This window comes from Corvus cornix, chromosome 1, assembly GCF_000738735.6.
Source record: "Corvus cornix cornix isolate S_Up_H32 chromosome 1, ASM73873v5, whole genome shotgun sequence".
In the NCBI taxonomy this organism is placed as follows: Eukaryota; Metazoa; Chordata; class Aves; order Passeriformes; family Corvidae; genus Corvus; species Corvus cornix.
The window spans coordinates 70,777,535-70,795,956 of NC_046332.1; positions in this window are offsets into that span (position 1 = coordinate 70,777,535).

Genomic DNA, 18,422 nt, shown 5'->3' on the forward strand with positions numbered 1-18,422 from the left:
TGATGGGTGTTTTTACCCTAATTTATTTTAAGAGAAAACGGAGATTCATAATCAAGGACATCAACCTTCATGTTTCAGGCTTTCTTTTGATTGATATTTTTATACTACAATCCATTCTTCCCAGTCTACTTCTCTGTACATTTCCCAGCATCCATTTCTTTTTCTGATTTTTTTTTTCAGAGGCTTAACCTTCTGCAATAGCTATTTTGAAAAAGACCTTTGAACTGCCAGTAGTTAAAGTCAGGACAGCAAACTCCTGTTTTTCCTGAACACCTTTGCAGACTAGACAATGTACTTAAATATAAACTTGGAATATAGGTAATATGTGTTATTGTTTTTCTCCTGCTCCTCCTTCCCCATATTCCAAGAGAAAATACTCTCCTAGCTCTCATAGATCTTCTTTCCCTCCATTATTTATGCTGCAAAGTCAGAATCCAGAAGTTTAGATATGGTATTTATAAAGGTTTGTTAGTATGTGAACACTTGTGATGACAGAAATAGATTGTAAGCCTAATGTCATACACAGAATAAATAAGAAAGAGGTGAAAATAAATGAATAATGTTGGTGACACTTCAGCTCTTAAATTTCTCCCTGTACTGAGAAATATGATAAAATAGCAACGTGTGCAGTCATGAAAATCCACATTCACAAAGTCATTCAAAAATCTTTAGCCAGTGAATCTAGGTCTAAACAATTTGCTGTCCCCTAATCGTTGGTAATAACATGTTGATATATTAAAAACAAAAACAAACAAACAAAACACCATAAAAACCCAAACAAATTTCTGATCATCTTCAGCACAGCCTTAAAACTCTGTCAGTGTTAGTCTGTTTCCTGAACACTTTTCCTGCTTCAGAAAGGATCCTTCTAGCATAACTGGGAAACAATTGAATGAAATGTTATTAAAATATTTCAATGATTCTTGGAAGAGTTTCAGTTTATCAGTATTAAAGCACTGCTAATCCAAAAGACAAATGTTTTCAGTGTGTGTTAGCCAGATAAAAATTTCACATAATTAGTGCTCTTAGGATTAACACAGGAGGCCTAAAAGTATGCTATGCACATGCACACATATGTGCACAAGCTTCCTAAGCAAGCAAACAGAAATCAGCCTAAATCTATAAAGAGAGAGAGAAAAAAGGCAGTAAAACTAAAGAAAGGAGGAAGATTTAATGTTCTATAATTAAGGCATTTTAAAACCTTTTGATTTTGTAACTGACAATATATAACTTTACAGATTAAAACCCCAAGGTCTTTACTTTTTTTTTGTCACTGGATATTCGCATCACTTCTGCTATACAAAAAATTCTTTGTACATCTAGCATTGTTCATCTAAATAGTTAGAACCTATATCCATTTTTCACATTCATCCTTGGTTCTTAACAGCTGCAGAAATAGGAAGAGTTCAAGATAAGTCAGTAATAATTAGATCCAGTTTTGGTGACATGATTATACTGGACACAAATTGCTATATTTTTCTTCATTAGATATGATAAAATATTGATGTCTTTTCAGGATAGCTTTGTAGGTTGCCTGAAACATATTCAGCATGACTCATTTACAAGTACTTTTAGTTTTATCATTTTCTCAGTTACCTTCCTGCTTTTGAAAATCAAAAGAATGTGTTAAAAACAAGACTTCTATGAATATTTGTTTGGGTCTTTTGTTGATTTTTTTTTTTTTTTTTTTTTTTTTGGTAGGAGAAGAGTTTAACTTTCTGAATTCTTAGATGACATTTTTGGGGATATTCCAAATTTTCTCTACATTTATGTGATACTGAAACCACTTTATCCCGTTTGTTCTGCGTCAGAAAACTGAAGTTATAACTTTATTTCTTTTAATTCAAGGACTATAAATTTTTAAAACAAATGTGATATTTTGTTAAAATATACTTGTATATTTGTCTTTTGGAGGATTAATACAGCTATTTTTTAAATTGTGTAACATTCTGTTCTTTGGAAATAGTTCTTTCATAGCCACTTTTATTCCAGCGCCAACAGATTTGAAGGTTAATTTTGCACCTATTTAATGATAAAAATTTCAGAATTTATTTTATTTATTTGTTAATGAGAAAGCATATATTCGTAAAATATTTAAGTAAGACAGTAGGATGCTGCCTGCAAGCAACTGTATATTCCCAACATTTATTTGAAACCCTCTGGTTAAGCAAGTAAAGCTATTTCTTGTATTCTGCTGTATTCTGCTTTATTTTCTCATGAGGAACAAAATTTCCATCTCATTTTTTCTAAAACTTTGGAGTTCTGGTAACAGATGCATTTAATTATTTATATTTCACCTTTCTGCAATTCAAGAAGCTTCACTTTTGGAATTGTCTTTGTTACAGATTAGTACAGTTTTTGACATGAACATTAGTTCTCGAGCTGCAGAGAGCTTTTTAATAATGTTTCTTTCGCAGCAGTGGTGCAAAGGCTGTCTCCTGCTGCTATGGGGGCAGCTGTGGCACTGAAGTACCAGAGATAGTTCAAGGTTCTCAGTGGTTTTAACACCTTCCCCCACACCACACAGCAAATGCCTCATTTGTTGTGACATTGTGACATTGTGACATCTGGCTATGCCAGGACAGTCATGTTCCCACACATCTATCCTCATGGGCAGCTTTCAAGGCAAGGACACTCATTTTGGCTCATACTTCTCATAAAGATGGGTCCATGTTGACCATGGCCCTAATCAGGCTGCAAAGCAAAGCTGATTTTGCCAGAAGTCCAAGGACAAAGAGATGATCCTGGAAGTTGTCCTGTGTGACTCTAGTGTCCTGGTTACATTCATGGTTGCTGCTAGCTGTTTCTCTGAGTCCTTGGTTGAGTTTTATCTCGGGCTGGCTTTGTTATGTCAGGTTATGATACCACTCTCCTTATTAGAGATCTACATGGAAGGGAGCATCAAATTATTTTGATGATTTTGTCCAGATTGTTTGGCCTTCCTTTCAGCCTTCTTCCATCTACTTTTTCTCTCTCCCTTTTTTTTTCTCTCACTCTCATCTGTCCTCTAAACAACTCTAATTTGAATACTTTCATGTCTAAAGTGATAGAATTATCCAACTGGGAAAAAAAGAAACTCTGTAATATGCTATTAATTATCTCTTTTTAAATTATAAATAATGTTTAAATAGAACATCCTCAATGATTTTCCATACTTCTATGTAGACCCCTTAGAAACCACTAAAATTCAAATTTCTTTCCTACTTTGTTGGGATTTTTTTGTTATCTTTACTTCAGTGGAGTTACTTTACAGTCTTTGAAGGAGAGTAAAAGTCTGTACATTGACAATGTAAGCATCAAAGAGATCTGAGAAAATTAAATCTGCTTTGTGTCAACATTCAATCCTGCTCACTGTAATGCTCACATATGATTTTCTGCCACAGTTGTATCTACCACTGGCTCTACCATATCAATTCTTAAATTAAACTGAGATGAAATAAGTTTTTGGGGTGACTCAGCTTTAAGTATAATTTCCCTAATACTGCGTCTACTATTGATTAAAACCTATATCAACTAGTTTACAGATATGCTTTATGTTCAGACTAAAACTGGCTTTTTTTGAAAAGAGAAAAGATATTACCAGAGATATTACTGATCTTGTTTTATTCTTCCCTGTGTAATCTAGTAGATATTTCAGAAGGTCCAACAGAGAACAATGATCACCATTGTCCTATTGACATACAGGTTCCTTATGTATCATTTGATGATCCAGTAAGTCTTCTTCTAATTACTTTTCTCTTGCCTAATATTAAAGAAAGGAGTAGAATATATTTTTCTTACTGCTTAAATAGATTTATGACAAAAAAAAAAAAATTCCAGGACAAGTTGAAGAATATTGCTACACGATTTGTTAATCATGGATGAGGTTACAAGACTGTGTGTCTCTCCATCAAGTTGCCATTTCCATTTTCTAACTGACATGCTGTGCTGTCAGCAGCATTTGAGACTCTCATTTCTCTGTTGCCTTTCTACCTCAGCATTTAGTTGAAATCCTAAAAAAGTTAACACAGACCTCACAGTAAACGTTTTTTTTAAACAAATGCTGCCTCTATTCAAATGCAAATACAATGAAAAATAAGCTAGTCCCTACTGAGAATAAACAATTTCTGTACTGCAAAGATGTCTTAAAAATGAAGTTATTTAAGAAGTGCTAGCAGTTCTCTGAAGGGACTGCTTTAAGAATGAAATGACAAAAGGACTGAAGAGCTGTAAAAGGGAAAAGATAAGCCATTTATTTTCTTCTAACAGTTTTAGCAGTTCACTGAAGTGAGTGATGAAGAAAAGAAGAAAACACCCAGCAGCTTGAAGAAAGACAAAAGCGGCCACAGACAAGATCCAGTAAGCTTGCCATTGTGGTGAAGAGATCTTCTAAACTAGGAAGAAAAGGGAATAGAGGTTAAAAGCCACAGTCAAGTGTGGAAATGGTGGACACACATGGAAAACCAAAGATCCATGGCAACAGGAACATAGGAAACAGAGCAGAACAATGCCTTTGTAAAGGATACGCGTGAAAATGTGCACAGCCTTGGAAACAAGCAGGAGGAGCCAGAATGCCACGTGTTGCTTCACAACTGCAGTGTTTTTGGATGAATTAAGATTTGGTGGAAATTGAGTGGTGTAGTGAGCAAATAGAGGTTGTTAGGAATGACAGGCAGGGAAGATGGGGGAGAGGGTTTTGTCTTCAGTGTGAAGGAGCAGTTTGTCTCTAGCATATGGGATGGGACAAGAGACTGACTGAAAATCTGAGAGTCAGGATCAGAGGAGGACATTTTGCAGCAGAAGTGTGTTACAGGATACCCAGTCAAGATCAGAAAGTGAACAGTGGATGGGCATAGAAGCACAAAGTAGGGGTAATGTTTTACTTTGTGTTATACCAACCACATACATCGTTAGCACTCAAAACTTTGTTCACAAATATAAAATTAATTAAGGAAACCACAAGTAATTAATAAAAGCAAACCTTCCCATCTTCTGATTAAAGATATTATTTGTGTTAAAGAAGGTCATCATTCTTGATGGTTTGGAATCCCTGCCTGTCTCTTTATTTATAGAGCCAACTGTTCTATATACTTCTGGGGTGGGGTCATCACTCTATTGATTAGTTCCATCTCCTCTGAAATAATTTAGTGCTTATGATAAGCATGCTAATTAAGATTTTTCTTAAGGCCTATGCTGCCAGAATCTATTAGATAGCAGAATATTTTCTTCCAAAACTTTAGGAAATAACTAAGAAGAATGATAGAGAGTACATTAAAGATTGCAAATACTAACTTTTTTCAAGTAGTATTTAGATTAAAATCTCCTTCTAGCAAAATATTGCCTCTAGTAAAAGCAACATTTCTATATTTAATCATATTAGTGATTATGTATTGTTACATGAAAAATAGAAAATATAATATATAAAAATGAAAATTTTTCATGATTTATCTTTTATGCAAAGCCAGACAGCGACAGAGAGTATAAATTCTGTGCTGTAATTACAAATCTAGTGAAGTTACCAGACAGAAGATCACACTCTCATTAAGGCTGTAGGTAATGGCAATTCATTTTCCATGCTTCAGAAGGATATGAAAAAATCAGGAAGGGATAAAAATACTTCTATGATTTCTACTCTGTACTTGCTAAATGCTAACACTACAAGATCATTTACCACAATTAGAAGATTAAGAAGGTCAAGAAAGCAGGTAGACACCAAACCATAAGTTTTTAAATAAAGAAAGAGAATGAGAGCGGACAATTCTTCAGCATAACACAGAGTACAGTCACAGAACTTCAGTACCATAATTCACAAAGAATGGGACCCGCCCACAGGTTACCTAGTTCAACACATACTCAAAACAGACATAATCATGTCAGGCTGCCCATGGTTGTGTCCAGACGAATCTTGAAAACTTCCAAGCGTGGAGATTTCACAATCTCTCTGGGAAACCTCTTCTACTGTTTGACTACCTCATGGTAAAAACCACTTTCCTAACAGCTAATTGCAATTTCCCGTATTTTAACTTTTGTCTATCACCTCTAGTCATATCACTGTCTTCATCTTCTCTGTATATTCCAGTGTGGTAGTTGCAAACAGGTCGTAAACCTAGTCCATAAATGGTGGCTTAGGGTCAATCTGACCTAGAAGTCTGACACATGAATAAACTAGTGTAATTCCACAATTTATGTTAGCCTTATAAAGCTAAATGTCACTAGTCTGTTTTGGATTTAAAATCTATATAGCTATCTCAATATATGTACCAGCACTACATAAGCACTCTAGGGGAAAGAAGAGAGGTAATGAGACACATTATCAGAAAACTAGTGAGAAAATAGTATTATCATCCAAGACTTAAGGTTCTCTTTAGTTTTAAAATAATGTTATTGTCTCAGGAAGACATATCCTACAGAGAAAGGCTGTGATGCAGAAAGAGACCCAGTGCAACTTATTCAGGTGCCTAATTTGTGCTTAACTCTTAGACACCCAGCATCCATCTTAAGCAAATTTAACTCACTTTGGTGGACCTGTGAGATACGCAGGACTCATAGAAACTGTAAGAAATGTCAGTATCATAGGTTGAGGTCAGAGTTCCATGCAGCATCTTTGGTGTGTTGTCAGCTGGATAAATCCTCAGTGCAGTAACACAGATGCTTTTGAAGATCTAATGAGAAAACTAGATCTTAAATTGTAGTTGTGCCACTTCAAGGGTACCTGTATGCCCATTGCGCATATTAAGAATTTTGACACTTCCTTTTAAAGGCATTAATGCATTAAAATTTAAGTGCAAGCTAATTGATTTGGATGACATGATTCAAATTTATCCTGTTTGTTACAATATCTTAGTTAGCTAAGATTAATTCAGACCACTTTAGTGCAGTGGGAGATTGCTCTCATCTTAATTTAAACATCTAAAAGTAGATGTTTAGTCCAACCTAATTGTGCAAATAAGATTTTTGATCAGTGGTGACATCTTTAAAAGGCAACACAATTTGGGTAGTAGAAATCAATTCTAGGATTAAATGAATCACACTCTGTATATGCCACTTTCTCTCCACATTATATAGAGAAGGAACCAAGAACAGTTTGAACAAGTCAATTATTTTCAGTTGGCAAGTATTAGGTATATTCTTATAATGTGAAAATATTGCTTTATTTATTTACTTATTTATTATGCTAGAGAGAACTCTTTATAGGAATTGGCCTCTCAAAGACTTTTGTGAAGAACTTAAGAGAAGATGCTTATTTTTTGTCAAAAACCCCTAATGCGTACACTAAAAATTGCATGCAAATTTTAAGATAATCATAGAAATTTTTAATAAATGAGAAAATACAAAGTAGATTTATAGACAAATTTTAAAAATTCATACTAAGTTTTGTGTTCACAGACACCAATTTTGTGTATAAATAAGGTACACTGTGAAATTTTTGTAACCAAACCAAAACCATAAAGCACAGCAATGAAAAAACCAAAAAACAAACTGTACTTGAAATACTTCATATTTTATATTCTAAATGAAAAATCTTTGCTTTTAAAGCAGTTTTCGTTTTTCTGGGTTACAATTCTTCAAAAAAATTTACATCTTTTTCTGGGTTAGTTGGAAAATCCAACTATTGCTGGTTTTAAAGCTTGAAATAAAATACTTTCTTCTACAGTTCTTCCTGAATCTTATTGCCGATAAATGCAACACTATGATGTTTTGCTTTGATTTGTTTATGGCTTTTCTTGTCAGTTTTACAATGTTATTTTCAATTTAAAAATATGTAAGCATTGCACCTCATCAAAGAGTTTACATGTTGAAATATTTATGACATCTTGGGATCCAGTTTCCACCATTTTTCCGTTTACAAAGTCTATAAAGCATAGATGTGCTAAGAGCCCCTCTTCAGCAAGTATTAAAATAATGTTTTCCTCCTAACAATATTTTGAAATCACATTCTCAGGAATAAAGTTCATTATATAGTAAAATCGCAGGTTTTAACATGGAAATCTCAGACATCCAGTGGTTGAGGACTTGATCTATAAATGCTTCATGTATTACACTTTTTTCCATGAGGGAAACATTGTTAAATCATCAGTTTTGTGCTTTCTTTCAAGGTCTTTAATTTCTGTTAGACGTTTTGTTGGACAGCTAATCATAAAGGCTTTTTATCATCTCAGCGTAATTCAACAGAGGGACGTCTTGCTATTTTGGACTCTAATTTTTAAGATTATTCAGCTTCTGAATCTGCTTTCCTGTTTCTGTCCATCACCAGGTCCCTCTTTCTCTGTATACTAACTTTTCAAAATAAGCCCAGACTTGTTCTGCCTTTCTATTCTAATGGCATGCTATTCCTGTTTGCATACAGGAATTATTCCACATTTTAGAATAAATTCTCTGTTCTTTCTTTCTACTTACAGTTGTAGTTTTCTTGTTGCTATAAAATCCTTACTAGCTTCCTTTGTCAAACCTCTAGTTTATATATGATAATTTGTCTCTGAAGAATACTTGAGATTCAGTGAAGACCAAAGTTCTTCTCTGACTTGATCAAGGAACTATATTAAAGCAAACATATTCTTCTAGTAACATAGAAACAAATATAAGCATGAGAGGGTAAAAGTCTTTTTTTAACTGAACTAACTTTCTGTTCCCAATGGTATCACATGATTTGGAAAGAAGGGAAGATGAGTGAAAGAAAGATTAGGAGAGGCTTACACAACAATAAATCCCATTCCTGAAATTCTAGGTGGGCATGAAGGTAAGATAAATTTCAGGTAACATTAGGGGTTGCGTTCATGCCCAGGTTGCACATGCTTTAATTTAGGTATCTGAATGCAATACTCTGCATCTGAATTTAGGATTGAAACTTCCAATAGTCATGGCTTGGGAGCTGCTCAGACAGAAGCATTTTCAACCATTTGAGATGCCCTAGTAAATACAAGACAGATGCATTATGATCAATGGCAAACTTGTGTCCTATTTACAAATGAGAGGTTGAGGAAAATCTAAGATATCTCAAAAGGCACCAGACACCTTGTGAACAACTAAACAGAGTTATAGAGTGGGCTACAACAGGAAATCAGAAATCTTGAACTAGACACAATTGCCTAATTGTAAGCATAAAGGGGTATTTGGGTTGTCCTTAATAACCCGAACATCCATCAGGGAGTGGCAGACATTACACTGAACACATGGGAGACAATTCTTTCAGGAATGATCAAGTCAGATTACCACAGGACCTCTGAGTTTACTAGTGCCATGCTAGACTATTGGATTGAGTTTTGATTTCTATTTTTGATCTAGTCACTCAGTTATAGCTGCAAATTTCTTTATTTTTTGTGGTTTGTAGATGGTAACATATACAGTATTTTGTCACCAAACAGGACCTACTGTTTAAAATTATTGCCTGCATGTTTAAAGATGATGACAGACAAAGAAATTTTGTGAACAACTCATAATATAATTTATTAGGTAAACAGTTTAGCAAGCAAATGGTCTGAATTTTGATGCATTTTCTATAAATGGGAAAAATATGCATTTAAAAAAAATCCAATGGATAAAGCCTGGATTGTGGAATTATGTCCACTTTCTATCATCTCTGTGATCAATGGGGAGGATTTATGGAGAAGCCTTTTAAACTGTGAAAGGCATACAAACAAGCCAAAGCATGTGTGCAGCTTAGCTAAATCAAAGACCAAGAATGAGGGCCTGACCTTAAATGCACTTACAAAAAAGAGTAACTGGGGGGTGATGGGGAAGGCCACTGGTGAAGCTTTTTCTGACTTTTTCTTCACATCAGTCTAAACCAAGATTAGGCACCTTGGCTATTCCGAGGTCCTGACCCTGAGCATACAGAGATAAACTGTTAGAAAGGAGAGAGAATGACTCAAGTCCCGACAACAGAAGAACTGAACTAGCACAGGTGAAAGCGGTGACAGATAATGAGGCCTGGATAATGATTCTGTGATTTTGATAAAACATGGTCATAACAATCTTCAGAAAGAGGGTTTCAGTCAGTGATAATTTCACTCATTATTTCAACGATACTTTCACTGAAGCTAAATCAGTGCTCAGTGAAGTAAAAAGGAGAGAAAGGAGAGAAGAGCTTGAAACTGTTAATTTGAGTGTCTTTTTTGGTTTGCCAGAATTAAGTCCCTTTCTACTAAAAGACAGATCGAGAATATAATTTTCTTCTTTAATTTTCTCCTTTTGATTCATTGGTATAGATAGTTCATACATATTGTCTAAAGATGAATTTTAGTTATTTTAGGGCAGGAAATCTGGTTGCGATTCCACAGAATTGGTTTAATTGGTCTCTCATAATACCAGGTGTTTTGATCATTTATGTGAAGTACTAGAAAGAGATGGAGCTTCAAAGAGTCTCTGCAGCTGGAACCTGTAGATTTTTCAAGATTAACTTTTCTATACTTACCTCATGTAAAACATAATTTACTTTTGTTTTTAGTTTTTGAAATTAAAACTTTTCTGATTGTGAAATACAGTAGGTTTTCCTATTTTGCCAAAATATAGCATCTCACACCTCTTGGAGTAGACATCGCTACTGCTGACTTGCGGGTCATCAAAATTTAGACATATTTAGGTTTGTTGTGTTGACCTTGTCTGGACACCAGGTACCCACCAAGCTGCTCCATCACTTCCCTTCCCAGATGGACAGGGGAGAGAAAATAAGGTGGAAAACCACTCATAGGTTGAGATAAAGCAGCTTACTAAAGTAAAAGTGCAAGTTTCTGCATACACAAGCAAAGAGAAGAAAAAAAATAGGTTTCTTCTCTACTTCCCATCAGCAAGAGATGTTCAGCCACTTCCCAGGAAGCAGGGTTTCAGCACGTGTAGTGGTTGCTCAGGAAAGCAAACATTGTACATAACAAATTTCCACACTCTCCTCATTCCCTTAGCTTTTATATCTGAGTTGACATCATATGGTATGGGAAATCCCTTTGGTTAATTTGGTTCAGCTGCCCTGGTGGTGTCCCCTCCCAGGATCTTGCCCATCCCTTGATGGAGGGGCAAAGTTGAGAGCCAGGGCTGATGCTGTGCCAGTGCTACTCAGCTGTGGACAAAGCACTGGGGTGCTATCAACACCTTTCCAGCTGTCAGTGCAAAGCACAGCACTGTGAGGGCTGCTAAGGGAAAATGAGCTCCAACCCAGCCAGACTCAATACAGTCTCCACCCCTTATTCCACACCATTTATTTCATACTCAGATTCTACACAATTTATATATCTTCTAACTATTCCACTGTATTTATTTCTTATTACTGAAATCCCTTCTTACTAATTCATACAAGTGTCTAAAAAAAAAGAATAAAAATCCATGTGCAGCTGAGGTTTTTGTGAAAGCATGTTCCAGATTTTTTCCCCCCAAATGTTGAACTTTATGAGTTTGACACTTTCTGACACATATGATCATTTTGAGCTTTGAGCCTTATAGAACACTATGAAATGTTTCACCTTCTTGTCACCTTTCCATATAAACACCAGAAAAAATGTCAGTATGAGAGAGATGACAGGGTGTAATACATAGAAAAAAAGGCAAACAAAATACAAAACCAGTATTTCTTTTGTCATGTCCTTGTAGCAGCCTCTTTCCCCTCTATATCATGTCTTTCTATTTCACTGCTCTGTTTACCTCCACAACGATTTTCCCTTCCCATTATCCTTGTCCAGTCCCATTACTTTTTCTTTCTATATTTCCTAACATTTGCAGTCAGTAATCGGAAGATCAGAAGACTGAATTAAAATAAAAAATAACTAAATATTGAAATTAGAAGTAACTATTTTAGGCTCTCTAGTCAATGCAGAGAAGTATGCACCTGCAAAAATATTGTGGTTCGTCTTAATGGTCTATTTTAGAATCTTAATTTCTGCTTGACTATAAATACAACCTGAAGTGGCTAGTTCTGTTATGAATCTCTAACTTCTTAAAATATAAGTTTGTGTGGAGGAATACTCTCTTAATGTTTTAGCTAGAATTATAAAAAGGCAAAAACAGCTGCAGAGTATAAAAAATGTAATTAGGTGTACTCTGTCCTTAATTTCCTTTAATTTCTATTAATAACTTACTTTCCAAAGAATAAACTGATTTTTTTCCCAGTATCCATCCAATATTTATATATATATTGTTATATTTATATTTGATTCAGTTCTTGCAACATTTAGACTTCTTAGGACTGCTTAATCTATGAAAAACTTTTTGAGACACTCAGACACATTCTTTTTTCTGCATTACCATGTTGTCCAAGAATATCTTCTGTTTTCTGAAGCATATGGGAATATGGACATTAGAGCACATGTTGGACTTCTGCTTGCACTTGCTTCTCGCATTAAAGCTTAAAACCTCCAATTTCCACATCTTTAAAGGAAGCAACAAACTTGGTTGAAGCATTCACAAGCAAACTTAAAATATTCACAATTACTTATAAACATGATCTTTACTGAGCACTTTGACCTCAGGAGATTTTGTTGGAAAAGACATATTTGTATATAAATAAACTAATTAGATATTTAATGTTCAGTATATCTTATATATATCATACATAAGTGTGCATCTATTTATAAATATAGAAATGGTCCTTTAATTTAAAGTAATTCACACAAGCTTTAAAATGAGGACCTGATTCTAAATGTTAAGAATGTCCTTATTTCATATATGGATGAGTGGGAGAGGCTGTTCCTGAAGATAAGTTATGTCTAAGATGAGACTGGTTGCTTCCAAAGAAGGCCTCTCTTTTTCAATTGGCTTTTGTAAATGTTTAATATGGTATAGGCTTAGACAGGTCTCTATCAGATGAAAAAAAAGCAGATGGATGAGATAACATCCCAGATTCCTTTAGCTCTTTTTATGGCGCTAAAATAATGGGAGTAGGGACATCATCATCTATTCTGTTTGACTGTCAGTTTGTTCTTCCCCCTTTTTTGGAGTACCCTGAATAAGTCACTAGAAAGCAAAACACAGGTTCAAGGTTCAGTAAAATAGAGAGTCCTAAAGATACCTCATTCTGGAGAAAATTACCTATGAAACGGTGAAAATAATACCATTATGGTATGTTTTTCCATGCCCTATGCCTGTGTGCTGCACACCCTCAAAATCTTCTCTGTGCTCACTCCCTCACCCATACAGCAATAGGTATGTGATACACACACTAGGGCCACTAGGGTACACCAAGATACTTAGAAGACATGTAAAGTCAGGTTTTATGTAAAGTGAACATACTCACTTTGCTTTGCAGGAGCTAACATTTGGTCAGTGGGTTAGGAAGGATTTCCTGAAACTGCTAATTTAGCACTGGAAGTGTTTTAATGTTTAACTTTGGTTTTGATGATATTCTGCTACTTGGTCTGTTGTCCTCCTTTGCATATTTGGGATTGGTGGGTTAACATATTGTACATAAAAAATCAAAATCTATTATTTGTGCATTAGCCAAGTTGAAGAAAACATGCCAGCTCTTTGTGTCTAAATATGTGATTGTGAACATATAACTATGGACAATGATTATCAATAAAGTGTTGGGAAGTGAATTACATTTTGAGCCGTGTGCCATGCAGTTTTCTCAAGCAAGACATCTGAGGGAATGAAGTAGAATTAATCACATTAAAATGCCTTTATGTTTCTGTTCCTGAAGGTATGCAAATATTCCACTAAGGAGGATTAAATTTAAAATTAATTTGGGAATTTTACTTCCCTTTTAGTGGGAATTAGAAAGAGTTTCTTTACTCCATTTTAGTGAATTATTCACTTACTTTTAGGGTTATCTTTTATTGGCAGGATTCAGACACTTGCTGAAAGCTAACCAAGTGTTTAAGTGGTTAGATGAAACAAATGGAAGTTTTAAATGAGGGCCAGACCCTTCATTTTGGGACTTAAAACATTTTTCATGGTGAAGAAGCCCACTCCTAACATTAAAAGAAAGAAAAAAATGTAGCACAAATGATAAAGCATAGTGCTAATTTTCTAATAAGTTGGAATTTTCCCTGGTTGCATAGAGCTATCCCTACAACCAAGGACCAAAAGAAATATATTAATTTAATTCCTTCCATGTGTCTAGACAGTAATGAGAGCTGGAAGGTGTCACCTTGCAGCATGATACAAGAGTAGGTTTTATGTTACTTGGCTTTAGATATCTATTACGTAAAATCTGAGCTTTTATCCTAAAACCACTTTATTAACTGGACAAAACAGGCTGCTGCAGTGTAATTGAGGTTTTTAAGCATCTAACAACTGGTGTACTTCTGGTGTCATGGGGTCAGGCCTCCCAAAAGAAAGCATGTCAACTGGGTTTAACCACCATGCATATACATCTCCTGCTTTGTGAGGTTTCTAGTAGCATTCCATATGGTCTGTAGCTGACACTTCAAAAATGCTTTTGTCTGCCTGTTCTTTTGTGCCACCACTTGAGACATGCTGGATATCTCAGATCATCCAGCACGTCTCAAGTATCAATAGATGTCTATGTGTTATGTGCAGACAACTGAATCAACATCAGCAAGAGATAAATTACTGTCTACAAGTATTTTCTTTCCTAAGCCAAAAAGTGTATTTAGAATCCCTAGCATTGATTACAGAACCAATCTTCACCACTTCCTTGTTGTTTTAACTTCCCAGATGTTCTGACTTACTATGTCTTCCTGGTCTTTTATTAACCCATACCCTATCTCTTCCTCATCTCATCAAAATTCTCTGTTCTTCAAACCTTTCCATCCTCACAACTGATCGTTGCTTCCATTTTTTTAATCTCAGCCCTGAGTTCAACAGTTACCCTTTCACCACTGGGAAGCCCTCGCTCCTGCTGACTACAGAGTGCTTTTACAGGGACCCCTTTTTACTATTTATCATTTTCTTCATACCAGTCCTCCTAAACTTTTCCATGCTTTCCTAATCTTCCACTGTGAATGGTGGGTTTCTCCTCATCTGAAGAGTCCTAGACACTGCTCCTCCAGTCCTTTCAGTACCTCCCCATTATCAGGAATGCTTACACTGTTACCGTGAGTGAAAATGCCTGTGGTCTCTCTGCCTCTGTCGAATTGCCTTCTGTTCATACCTCAGTTCCTTCAAAGCAGCCTTTGAGGGTTTCCTGCAAACAGCTCTGGAAAACTGTAAGGTGCAGCACAGGGCATTATTACATTTCATATACATTTTAACAATATCTAACTGTAAGGGATTTTATGACTTGATATTGTTGATACACAGACTCTCATTCAATGGAAAATGAGGGTATTTGTTGCATAGCTCCAGAGAGAAGAATTTATAACTTTGTCTAAAATAGCCAAGCTTTTATGGTAACAACATGGCTTTTATGGTACTGACAAATTTAGTGTGCTTTATAACTTTGTCGGTGAATTTAAAGACAGAATAGTAAAAAGCACTAGGTCTTATGCTTCTTAAAAAAAAAAAAAAGAAAAGAAAATAAAAAAGCTATTTAATGCTTTTATTCAGCTTTTTAATGTACTGTGAAAGGCAGTGGTTAGAGTGGGTCATACATCACTATATTAAAATGTTGCTTTTAAATCCTAGCAGCTGACTAAAATATTTCAGGTGTAATTCATCTGAAACCAGCCTTGCAGCTTGATGTATTAAGGTTTTGATATGAAATGTTTTCCATGTACTGCATTATAATGTATTTTTAAAACATGATGATTTGGCTCAGTATCTGAATGTGGATTAAATTTAAAGTTTCTTTAAGAAAAGCAAGGCAGTTAATATTTTTGTAGCTTAGCTGTCATTTTTACCATGTTTTATCTTTATTTTTGTCTCAAAAGGAGCTGTTGTACAATAGGTCTGAAGCATATATCACACATTCTTTCTAATACAGGGTCTGTTACAATAGTTAGACTGCAGCTGTGCAACCAGATCCTGTTGTAATGAGCCAAGAGGAGCTTCTAATAATAAGGAATATTTAAATTATTTCAATTTCTAATGTACAGAAAGAGGTATCTGTACTGCATATAGGATTTTTGTACCATGAGTTAAAGAACAATCAATCAAGTGACAAATCCAGCAGCTAGCTGCTGCCTTGTCCAGGAGAAATCCCATACTCCAAATCTAATTAAATTACTGAACAAACAAACAAAAAAAAACCCCATTTCTTTTCATCCAAAGCTACATACATTGAATTAACATTCTCTGCTGCATACTCTGAAATTGGGTACTCTCCATTTTTCTTTTTTATTTTAATTCCTGACTTACACAGTCTTACTGTCTTATATTGCCAGCCATCTAACTTGTAACATGGTTTTATTCTCACAAATTCTTAAACACAGTAACAGATTTAGATAAGTAAAATCAAAACCAGTATTTAAAGGAAAACTTTAAATATATGTTCATGGAACTGATATTCTTCCAGAAAATCTCAGCTTCTTGTTCTCTTCAGTCTCTTACCTTCTTTCCTATTCTGTCCTGTATTGATGAACTCTGAGGTCTAAATTGCCCTGAAATGTTAGTGCTTCTAGAATTGTAATTTAAATATAAAGGGCATGAGTAAGAAATCTTCATCCAAAGGATATTTTGTTTAATCAAAGATGGAATTAAAACTATAGAATCACCTGGGAGCAGAAATGTTAACTCTGCTTTGAGCTCATGTTTGCAAATGATGTTCAGGGAGGATAATTTCCATGACAGAAACAGGTTCTTTTCTTTGCTTCCTGTGTTTTCTCAATCACCACCGAATAACCAAAAAAAATTCTCCATTTTAACAAATTCAGAGAATTGGATTCCCTATCTGACTGTGAATTCTTTGGTGATTCCAAAATTTAACCAGGATGTCCTGTATTTCCACTGGTTTATTCTTATGATTGAAAGAAGGCATTAAATCCTGTAATTTGAATATTGTCCTTTTGATTTCTTGTGTTACACTGTGCTTTAAACACTTTAAGCTTTGCAATATTAAGAGGCTTCTCTCGGTTATTTGGAGGCCTTCACTTTCACTCCTGCAATCTCCCTTTGATTTGAAACTGAGTAAGTTTTCAACTAACTTATTGTATCACTATTTTTTTTCCCTTTGGTATTACTGCCATGCAATTATTCTTTTACTGCTCTTTTTCTGTACTTACACTTGAAAAAGGTAAGTACATTATTATTATTTTGAAAAGTGGCTGTCGCTGGGATGAGGATTTTTATCATAAACCTTCATTTTTACACTCCCCCTTTTGGTTTTTTTTTTGTAGATTTTAGCTTGTCCAAGAGGAAAATCAAAACTTGATGGATGGCAACGTAGATAATTGTCAGCTAAATATGTGATGAGCATACCAGTAATATATATGCACAGAGCTTAGCACCAAATCAGAGTGCAATTTCTGCATCTGATCAAAACCTTCTCCAGTCAGCACTAATAGCATCATAATGAGGAAAAACTGACAGGGACTTTGAGCCTATTCCTGCAGAAACTATGTAAGTACTATCAGAAAAGTACTGTGAGACAGCCACCTGCTCCACTAGAGAGAACCTCCAGAGGACTATTCTCATATGGGAGACCCCTGTCACTCCAATTCCTTGGTGTCTACTGGGGAGATCTTTCCCTTTCTTTCCCTTTCCCTTTCCCTTTCCCTTTCCCTTTCCCTTTCCCTTTCCCTTTCCCTTTCCCTTTCCTTTTCCCATCTCTGACTCTCTCTTTGTTTTGGTTTTACCCTAAATTGCTTTTATCAATAGGAGTCAAAATATGAGATCAATTATACACCTTGCAAGTATTTTTACTTGTTATGTGTGTGTGTATGTCAGCCTGATGCCAGGACAATTTTTAACAAAAAAGTCTGAGCTACAGCTACACTGTATCCTGAAAGCTCTTCCAGTGTAGCTGTTCCCTGAATAATAATGATTGTAAATATAATTAAGGCAGGTGGGCTCCCACTTCTCTCCTATATTTCCACTTTTCATTTTAAATGACATTTACATGTAATTAATAATGAAAGTACAGGAAACTTCAAATTCAGCTACCCATAGTGATTAGAACGACATTATCCTGCTGAAATCCAGAAGTTTGACAAAAAAATGTACAGCATTGATTAGGGAAGGAAATTATGTTATTAAATAAAAAAACCAAACCAAAAAGGGAGTAACAGCAGGACACACATGAAGTACAGTCCACTCTGCCAGGGTGCTGCTTGCTTTGCTCACCTGTGGTCTTAGGCCACAGCCTCTAGAGTCACTCAAGCTGGGTGTTGTCCATACAAGACTAACCATCAACTGGAGGTCTCCAGAGTGTCAGAAGGGCTCATCAGGCAGTGTTCTGAGGTCGTCTGGAGCATGGTAGTGTGAAAGACCAGGCATAAGCATGTTAGCATGTTTTGTCTCAAATTGGATCCAGGGCTGTATCCATAGGGGCACTACTAGCAGATACAGAGACATGATCATGCCACTCTACTCAGCAATTGTCAGGCTGCACCTGGATTATTGAGTCCTGTTACTGTCAACACAATTCAATTCAAAAGAGACAAGGACAAGCTGGAGATAGT